Raw genomic sequence first — 10885 nt, 5'->3', positions numbered from 1 at the left:
ATTTGTGAATAGAATAACAGTTTTAGGCCCCTGAATTCTCTTCTTGGGCTCATTGTCTGAATTCAAAGAACAAAGCCCGGGACCTGGTGGGCACTGGGGCTGGAGGAGAGTGGGGGAAAAAGGGCACAATTGACTTTCTTGAGAGGGGGCCTTGTGTGGAGATTAAGGTTTCCTTCCAGTATGAGTGCTATGAACTGGCAACCAGCTCACAATCCCCCAGACCTAAGGCTGGGACTGTGCCAAGCAAAGTCTCTCTAGGTAGGGATGGTGGCACATGCCAGCACTTAGGGGACTGAGGCAGGAGGATCAAAAGTTCAAGGACAGCATAGACTACATAATGAGACTCTGTCAAAAAGCCAAGGACTGGGGATAAAGCTTAGTGGTACAGTGCTTGCCTATCATTCAAGGGGTGTGGAGAAACCCTAGATGAAATATGACTTTCGATTACTTATTTCTTCTGATTCTACAGATCAAGAAATGGCAGGGTTCTTGTCTATACAACTTTGCCAAGGGCCCATTTGCTTAGCTGCATCCAGCCATTGGCCAGGCTAAAAGGCTTCTTTCCTGTGCCTGCCACGCTGTTGCTTTCCCATGTGGTCCCCTCCATGTGGCTACCTCAGGCTGGTCTGAGCATAGCTAACCCTCTTTCTTAGACTGGACTCCAAGAATGTTGGCCAAAGAGTCAAAGGCAGATAACACTGTCCAACGGCCAAGATCCATCCTCAGAAATTATACAAAGGCACTTCTGCCACATTCTGTTGGCTAAAAGAAGGCACAGAACTATCACCATTTTAACAAAAAGGAGGGCTGGACATGGTGGCACAGGCCTTGAATCCCAGCACTCAGGAGGCAGAGGCAAGTGGATCCCTGAGTTTAAGGTCAGTCTAATTTACATAGGGAGTTCCAAGACAGCTAAAGCTACATCCTGCCAAAAAAGAAAGAAAGAAAGAAAATGAAAGAGGCTCCATTTTTTACTTGAAAGAAGGAGCAGCAAAAATCTGTGGCTGTCTTTAATCCAAGGCGTAGGTACAATGACTGCTGTGGCTACTCACACAGTACTCTCTTCAGGATGGAAGCATCTGCTTCTCTGGGGAAATATTGGCCGCTTACAGCTGGATCTTTGCCCAGTAATGGTTTCCCTTTTAAGGGAGGACATTTCCTGAGAGAGCAGAGCCCAGCTCCCTTAAGTCAATTTATGACCATTTATAATAACTCTAAAGTGTCATGCCATCTCTGGAGTCCCCTAGATCGGTCACATTTGATAGGTGCATTGCAGCTCAAACTTCTGCTTCTTCAACTTCCCCTAGAATGTGTTCCCAAGGATCTTCCACAGCCACTTCCCACACTTTGGATCTCTGCCCCTAAGTGTTTCCCAGGTGCCGGACCTCAGCCATTGGCCTGAGCCGCAGTAGAACCCAGAGTGGGTAAGACAGCATACAAAATAGGCCTGGACCTCCAGCAGGCAACATAATATAAAAAGAGAAAGCTCGGGGCTGGAGAGATGGCTCAGTGGTTAAAGAGCACTGACTGCTCTTCCAGAGGTCCTCAGTTCAATTCCCAGCAACCACATGGTGGCTCACAACCACCTGTAATGAGATCTGGTGCCCTCTTCTGGCCTGCAAGGACACATGCAAAACACTGTATGTATAATAAATAAATAAATCTTAGAGAGAGAGAGAGAGAGAGAGAGAGAGAGAGAGAGAGAGAGAGAGAAAGCTCAACCGAGAGGAGTGGACCTTGATGGATGGGTAGAATGAGAGGCAGCTGAGGTTCAATCCAGACAAACACTCACCCAACCTGCTGAAGTCTGCAACTGGCATCATTATAAGTACAAAGCATTGCAATGCATGTCTTGAGACTTTCTTTTACTCACAGCTCTGGTTGCTTATTTCAGGATGGATTTCGAGCAGCAAAATGATGAATCAAAGAATGTGACCATACTTACGGCTATGGGAATACTCCAAGCTCCCCTCCCCCTGCCCCCAGTTTACACCGCATTTACATGGTATTCTCCATCAGCCAAATTCCTTCCATTTATGAGAGACCTGATTTAGGTGAGGTCATTGATTCAGCTGGAGAGTTAATTATTCATTTGAATTGGTTTGTGCAAAAGGCTCCAGAGAGCCCACAAGAATAAATTGAAAAGCTATTAGAACTAACAGGAGAATTTAATAAAGTAGCTGGATGCAAAATTCAATAGCTTCCTCATCAACCAGCAACAACCAATTAGAAAACACAATGGGAGTGAGCAGGCAGAGGGACAGAGATAACAACAACAACGAAAACAGCTGGGATTCCCTGCCCCAACAGGGTGGGATCCAGGAAATCCACATCTTCAGATTTTTTAACTTTGAAATCTCATGATGTAATTAGATGGGAAACCATGTCATGTTCGAACATGAGGAGGAGGTAGAATGAACAACCTGAAGAGCTAATATGCTCCAATTAAAGAACAGGAGAGTTTTTTAGGTAGTCTGGAATGATGGTGATGCAAGCCTTCAATCTCAGCATTCGGGAGGCAGAGGCAGGTGGATCTCTAGGAGTTAGAGGCCAGCCGGGTCCAGGCCAGCCAGTGCTATATAGTGAAACCCTGTCTTAAAAACAAATGTAGATGGAAATAATTAAGAAAAAAAATGAAGGTGAACAAGAAGGAACTTCACCTTATCGTATTAAATATACAATGAAGCAGAAATTATGAAAATAGCATGATGCAAGAATTGGCAGATACATTGGTGGATGATACCTACCAGTGGATGCCAGAGTGCAAGAAGGTCCTGTCCAGTGCAGATGAAATCATAGTTCTGTGAGCCATTATTTGATTATATGGTTAATGACAGTTTGTTAGTGATTGGGAGGGAACATATCCTCTCACATTGTCTTGTTAGGGTTTCTATTGCTGTGAAGAGACACTATGACCATGGCAATTCTTTTTTTTTTCTTCCAATACAAGGTTTCTCTGTATAGTCCAGGCTGGCCTTGAACTCAGAGAGCTGCCTGTCTCTGTCCCCCCGCCCCCCCCCCCCCGAGTGCTGGCATTAAAGGTGTGTACCACCACTGCCTGGCTCCATGGCAACTCTCATAAAGGAAAACATTTAATTGGGACTAGTTTAGTCCAATTGTCATCATGGCGGGGAAACATGGCAGCTTGCAGGCAGACATGGTGCTAGAGGAGTAGCCTAGAGTTCTAAATCTAGATCAGCAGGAAGAGAGAGTCACACTGGGCCTGGCTTGAGCTTCTGACACCTCAAAGCCCACCCCCAGTGACACACTTCCTCCAACAAGGCCACACCTACTTCCACAAGGCCACACCTCCTGAGAGTGCCACTCCCTGTGAGCCTACGGGGGCCATTTTTATTCAAACCATCGCACACACTATAAACCCAAATAAATGAATCCTAAGTGGATTGTGTCATTCCCCCAGTGTTGAAGAGCTAACCCAGCGCTTGTGGATGTGACCTTACTTGAAACAAGGTTGTTGCAGATGTAGTAAGTGAAACTAAGATGAGGCCACCCCAGATTAAAATAATGGGAGTCCATTTAAGAAGAGGGCATATGGGGCTGGAGAGATGGCTCAGTGGTTAAGAGCACTGGCTGCTCTTCCAGAGGGCCTGGGTTCAATTCCCAGCAACCACATGGCAGCTCACGACTATCTGTAACTCCAGTTCTAGGGAATCTGACACCTTCACACCAATGTGAGCAAAATAAAGTTATATAAAAAAAAAAGAGGACATATTAGGTTGATATGTAGCTCAGTTGGTAGAGTGCTTGCTTAGCATGTGTCTTAGTCAGTGTTCTATTGCTGTGAAGAGACACCATGACTTCAGCAACTCTTATAAGCATTTAGTTGAGGCTTGAATATATATGATGTTGTATAATCAGAAAAAAATAAACATCTTTTTTTTTTCAAATGCCTTTTTTTTCTGCCTGTTTTTGCAGACCAGAGGAGGACATGGGGTGCCCTGCTCTATTACTTGAAACAGGGTCTCTCACTGAACCCGGAGGGAGGTTGGTAGCCAGCAAGCCCGGAAGCACTAGAATTACAGGCCTATGCACACCCACATCCTGCTTTCTATGGGGATGCTGTGGATTTGAACTCAGGGCCCCACACTTGTGCGACAAGCACTGTCACCCACTGGCCATCGCCCTCTCTCTCCCTATCTATCTCCCTCTCCCTTAGAGATTCATGGTGTAGCCCAGGCTGGAAGAGCTCCTGCCTGAGCGCCCTGAGTGCTGGAATGACAAGGATAAGCCAACACAGGCAATGTGCCTCCCACTGCTTTCCTTTAGTCTTTCTATATCCTAAGGCACGGTTCCTGTGGAGCCAAGCAACAGGCCACTCATTTCTGTCCTTCAGTTTGGGGGATTTTGTTTGTTTGGGAAGGTCTTCCTCAAAAGCCCTGATTGGTTCAAAACTCACTATATAGACCAGGCTGTCCTTGAACTCACAATAATACTCTTGCTTCTGCCTCCCGAGTGTCAAGATTACAGACAGACATCATCATGAATGGCAAAATGACTGCGTTGGCGTGCACCCAGGATTTGTTTGGATTAGCTAAGATGACAAAGATGACTCTGTCCTTTTGAAGAGAAAAAAAAACTTTCTTTTATTTTTAATTATGTGGCTATGTGTATTGGTGAAATTATTAAGGCCACTCCATGTAGTTAAAAGGGAGGTTTATTTAGTGGCATAACTTACAAATGAAGGGATAGGTACTTTGCAGGATCTGGGAAAGACGTAGCTCAGTCCGGCGGTGTTCTCTGGAGAACTCTGCTCAGTCTACCTCCAGCGTCCAGGGTCCAGGAACCAAGAGTGCCAGAGCATCCAGATCTCGGGTCTTCAGGGCCCTCCCTTGGTCCTGCCTTTTAGGCGTAACAGTTTCCAAAGCCTCAATGGGGGTTTGAACTTCCTGATCAAAGCTGGAATGGCTACCCACTACATCTTCCCCTTTTGTCTAAATAAGAAGGGTCTAACCTAATACAAGACTATATACAAAGGAATGGTTATCAAATATTGTCCAGGAATAATGAAGGATAATGACCTAGATAAGATGGAACTACAACCATTTCGAACAATATCAAGCAAGAAACACATACTAAAATCCAGAGAAGTCTAGAGTGTAGGTAAATGGCTTGTTAGAAAGATCATTCCAAAAGGTGTCCTATCCTAAAGAACCTGAATCTAATACTTAATATGTTCTATTTAAGTATATATATATATATAAAGTTGTAACTATAACTGCTAGTCTTCAATCCCATCAAAGACCTGAGAAGGAATGTAATGGTACCTGAGAAATGGTAGATGGATGCAAGCAACTTTCGGGAATCTTGCAGCCTAATGTTTCTCAGCATTGTTGGTACATTCAAATTGGCTACAGGCCTAGAGTATTTGAAAGACCATTTTCAGAAGCAGGAATTCTGAAAGACCGTCTTACCCTGTCTTGGCAGAGTTCAGTCACTTTTCCTTGTGTCCCGCTTGTCCAGAAAGACAGCATTGTATTTGTACTGTCAGCCGTCAAGGCAAGGGCAGTTCTTTGCCCAGTAGGCCATTTTGTGCCAAGAAGACAAACTTCCAAATGGAAATGTCTTAGAAGCCCAACGTTCTCTCAGGATCAAATTGGTGCTTCCAGGAGCAATTGTGTCTCATGTCAACAGAATTCTAAGTTATTTAAATGCCATATCCTCTAGGTCTATGAAGTGTTTGAAGATTACCTGTCCATCCAACCTATGTATCTGTAAATCTGGATAACCTAACTAATGTAACTATAGAGATGACAAGCATAGGTGATTATAAATCTATAAGTCTTATCTACCAAAATAACCTAAGGACTAAGGTTTCATGTAAATAAGGTAAACAGTCTATAAGCAAATGTATGGTAAAGGACAATGACTTCAAAATTGTAACAATACACAAGATATTTGTAACAGAGGTAGAAATGTATAGTACAATATACAATATGACAATAATCTTAAATATATATCAATATACAGAATATCCTAAACAGAAGTAGAACATACATACAGTATGACAGATATAAATTTACATTTGTATCAATATACAAATATTTCAAATAAGAGTAGAAATATATGTACATTATAACAAATATAGTTCTGTATTTGTATCAATATACAAATTATCTTAAACAGGAATATAAAAATAGTTTACATTTGTATGAACATATAAGAATCCATAACAGTGCAAATTATCTAAATTTGTTTACTAGTATATACAATAATCTACCATAATATCTTATACCTATCCATTCCATTTCTTCTTTTCTCTTTTTTTTTTTTGAGACACTTTTTCTTTTCTTAAGGAGAATACTGGAGTTTTTCTTAACCTTGGCAAATGTAGCCATTTGGGCAAGAAACTGTTCTTGCCTGGACTGCTTGATTGACTGGGCATGCAGGACCCATAGAAAGATGACTGTTGTGGGATGTTCTGTATGGCAAATGTGTTGTTCTGATTGGTTAGTAAACAAAAAACTGATTGGCCAGTAGTCAGGCAGGAGGAAGTATAGGTGGGACAAGGAGGAGAAGAATTCTGGGGAGAGGAAGGCTGAGTCAGAGACACTGCCAGCCGCCACCATGACAAGCTGCATGTGAAGATGTCAGTAAGCCACGAGCTACGTGGCAAGGTATAGATTTATAGAAATGGGTTAATTTAAGATACAAGAACAGTTAGCAAGAAGCCTGCCATGGCCTTACAGTTTGTAAGCAATATAAGTCTCTGTGTTTACTTGGTTGGGTCTGAGTGGCTGTGGGACTGGCGGGTGATAGAGATTTGTCCTGATTGTGGGCCAGGCAGGAAAACTCTAGCTACAGATGACCACTGAACTTTGCTTGGCAAAATGGTCCTTCAAGCTCCTGCTTCACAGAGGGAACTGCCAGACACTGAGAAAAATGACGGAGAGACTCTAGCCCTGTGGGCTAAAGACAGATGCCCCAACTTTACAAAGGAACATTAGGTAACTGTCCAGGCTGCCAGCTGTCTCTGTCTACCCTGCAAGACTCCCTAAAGTTGCTTGTATCCATCTCCCATTTCTCAGGTAATAGTATATCCTTCTGAGGATATAATACTTTGATGTAGTTGAAGACTAGATAGTTATAATTTTCTTTAGTTATGATAAAAGATAAGTTAGATATGAAACCTTAGACTCACAAATATAGGATAGACAGGATATCTTCTTTAATTTTGCCATATACAAATAGACTAGTTATAAATAGACTAGATATTATAACTGTAATTATCAATAATTGTTTTGTTATATGTAATTTTACTATGTAAAAGTTAAAACCTTCCTTTTTGAAAAAAAGAAAAGGGGAAGTGCTGTGGATATCGCTCTGTATAAATAAAATGCTAATTGGCCAGTAGCCAGGCAGGAAGTATAGGCGGGACAAACAGAGAAGAGAATTCTGGGAAGTGGAAGGCTGAGGCAGGGAGACACTGCCAGCCACCACCATGACAAGGGAGATGTAAGGTACCAGTAAGCCACGAGCCATGTGGCAAAGTATAGATTAATAGAAATGGGTTAATTTAAGATAGAAGTAGATAACAAGAAGCCTGCCACGGCCATACAGTTTATAAGTAATATAAGCGTCTGAGTGATTATCTTATATGTGGGTTGTGGGGCTTGGTGGAACCTGGAGAGAAATGCTCCAGCTACATATGTGCATGTGAGTACAGATGCCTGAGGAGGCCAGAAGAATGGCTCCTCCGGATCTGGAGTCAGAAGTGGTTGTATGTCACCGGATGTGGGTGCTCAAACCCAAACTGGGCCCTCTGCAAACGCAGTGCACACTCTCAACTGTAGAGCCGTCTCTCTAGGCCCACAGCTGCGTCCAAGAAAAGGGACAGTGCAGGGCCATATGGGGACACAGGAAGCAGATAGAGTAAGAGAAGGTATAAACCAGAGCCTTTATTGCAATTTCCATGAGCAAGTAGACACACACACCTCAGAATGACTAGTCAGAATAATTTCAACTGGCTCTAGAACTCTATCCTCTAGACAGGGTTTCTCTGTGTAGCTTTGCGCCTTCCCTGTAATTCACTTGGTAGACCAGGCTCGCCTCGAACTCACAGAGATCCACCTGCCTCTGGCTCCCGAGTGCTGGGATTAAAGGTGTGCGCCACCACCGCCCGGCTTATTTTAACTGATTTTATGCTTGATAATTGTTATTTCAAAGCTCAAGTATTTGGAAAATGAGGAAATGCAACTAAATTAAACCTGTTTTACACTTGCCTCAGTAGGAAACATATGACACCCCTAAATCGAGTTTTTGCATGCTCCATTAAAATCTTGGGCCAGGTGTGGTGGTGCATGCATTTAATCCAAGTAGTTGGGAGGCAGAGGTAAGCAGATCTCTGTGAGTTCAACCACCCTGATCTACAAAGAGAGTTCCAGGACAGCCAGGGCTATTACACAGAGAAACCCTGTCTTGAAAATCCAAAAAACCAAAAAAACAAAAACAAACAAACAAACACCAAAAAGCAAACAAAAAACTTAGATAATAGAATTTTTTATTTTTATTTTTGTTTTTGTTTTTTGTTTGTTTGGTTTTTGAGGCAGGGTTTCTCTACATAGTCCTGGCTGTCCTGGAACTCACTGTATAGACCAGCCCAGCCCTAAACTCACAGAGATGCTTTTGTCTCTGCCTTTCAAGTGCTAGAATCAAAGGCATGTGTCAGCATACCCAGCAGATAATAGAATTTAAACACTGTGGATGGGCATTTTACAACACAATGAGAGTTTTATAAAGTATATCTAAGTTAAAAAGCTATGTTAAAAATAAAAATAAATAGATGGCTCAGCAGATAAGCCTGCTGCCAAGCTCGATGACAAGTTCAAGGCCCAGGACCTATGCTGTAGACCAGAACAACCAAACCAACTCCAACTTGTCCTTTGACCTGCATATGGCACACACACACACACACACACTTTTTAAAATAAATAAATGGGAAATTATTTTAAAATGTAGATGTGTCAGAACTATAAACTGAGAAAATTAATTTTTTTAAAGGGAAAAGCTCAAATGCTGTCCCCTACTACCACAAATCATGCAGTTGAATCTCCTGTATTTGGAGAAATCGCAAGAGCCTGCATACCCAGAGTGCAATGGGAGAGCCTCACCCTGGGAAAACCACCTTCTTGATCATGGTATCCTCCCTGATGGTGATTGTAAAAAAAATAACTTTCCTAAGCCCCTCTCCCCACCTCATCTATATTCTCTGACCTTGCCTCTTCCTCCTTGTCTCTAAGAACAAAATTTGATTTCAGAGAAAAAGACTGCTTTAGGATACAGTCTAGACGGGGAAGAGATCCCCACTACATTAACATGTTCAGCTGTGAGTGGTGGCTGATGCCTTAAGTCCTAGCATTCGAGAGGCAGAGACAGGTGGATTTCTGTGAGTTGAAGGCCAACAACCTGGTTTACATAGTAAGATTCAGGTCAGCTATGGTGACATAATGAGATAATACCAAAAAAAGAAAGAGAGAGAGAGAGAGAGAGAGAGAGAGGGAGGGAGGGAGGGAGGGAGGGAGGGAGGGAGGGAGGGAGGGAGGGAGGAAGGAAGGAAGGAAGGAAGGAAGGAAGGAAGGAAGGAAGGAAGGAAGGAAGGAAGGAAGGAAGGAAGGAAGGGAAAGGAAGAAAAAGCCTGCCTAAAAGGGTGTCTTTCTCTCTGTTGCTTTTAAACAGAGGAGACAAAAACAGTTTGAGAGTGTAGCTCAGTAGTAAAGCATTTGCCTTGCGCACACGAGCCCCTGGATGACAGCACACAGCTTTAATCCCAGCACCCAGGAGGCAGAGGCAGGCAGATCCCTGTGAGTTCTGGTTTACACAGCATTCCAGGCCAGTCAGGGCTATATAGTGAGACCCTGTCTTAAAAAACTACTAGTAACAATAAAACAAGTCTCAACTCTGGATCTTTTTTTTTTTTTCTTCCTGTGATACTTTTTTGCATCTCAAATATAGATGAAAGTTTTCTCCTTCACTTTTACTAAGAAATGTGCTCTGGCTCATTGTCTCCATGTCATTGTTTTTACATGTTACTTTGAGTCTAAAACAGTAAGGGGGGGCTCAGTCTCCCCAAACGACAAGATCTCTCACTTTTTGTTTTTGTTTGTTTTTCAACACAGGGTTTCTCTATGTAGCCCTGGTTGCCCTGGAACTTGCTCTGTAGATCAGGCTGGCCTCGAACTCACAGAGATCTGCCCACCTCTGCCTCCACCTCCTGAGTGCTGGGGTTAAGGGCATGTGCCACCAATGCCCAGCTTACATTTGTAACTTTATGTGTGCTACAAATTATTCTTGTTGGCATGAATAACTTAAATGGTATTGTGTGAATGCAAACATCTTTAGAATGATTTTTGCCTGCTACTACCTCTTTTGAAAAGCAGGTTATTCTCTCGCATTTCTGGTGAATTTACTCAGAGTACTGGGGGCAAAGAGCAACAGAGACTCTTCTCCCAAGCCTCTCACATCCTCTTGCCTCCACTGATCTTCAAGATCTTTGCCTCAGACATTTTACTAAGCATTTGCTAACAACTGTGGTTTGGGCTTTCTCACTCCCTAGGTCATACACAAAAAGATTGGAGGTCCAACACCCTGGCCCTTGGAGACCCTGTGGTCTCCGCAACAGCTTCTGGGGGGAGGTGGGCTACAAAGGTGGGCAGAGGTTGTCGGTCCCAGGAGGTGGAGGACCGGCAGCTCTGCCTGACCTGTCCAGGAAAGGACACAGATCCTCGTTAAGACCCAGTATCACCAAGATACAATATCAAAAATCCAAGAGGTTCTGTGGCTGGTTCCTGGGAACACGTATGGGCCCTGTCCTGATCTGAGATGTAACACTCCAACCTGCATATGCTCCTGAAGTGTCTGGGTGCCCCGT

The 10885-nt window shown here is 43.2% G+C and overlaps 1 non-coding gene across 1 annotated transcript; it reads right to left on the bottom strand.

Moving 5' to 3' along the window:
* Window positions 1–9015: 9015 nt before the first annotated feature.
* LOC121826639 (U1 spliceosomal RNA) lies at window positions 9016–9178 on the bottom strand. The gene has a single exon (XR_006068868.1). It is a non-coding gene; the product is annotated as a U1 spliceosomal RNA (small nuclear RNA).
* Between the last annotated feature and the right edge of the window lie 1707 nt (window positions 9179–10885).

The sequence above is a fragment of the Peromyscus maniculatus genome, chromosome 3 (genome assembly GCF_049852395.1).
Source record: "Peromyscus maniculatus bairdii isolate BWxNUB_F1_BW_parent chromosome 3, HU_Pman_BW_mat_3.1, whole genome shotgun sequence".
NCBI lineage: Eukaryota > Metazoa > Chordata > Mammalia > Rodentia > Cricetidae > Peromyscus > Peromyscus maniculatus.
Note: the sequence above shows the minus strand (reverse complement) of the source record. Positions and strands in the feature narration are given on the sequence as shown.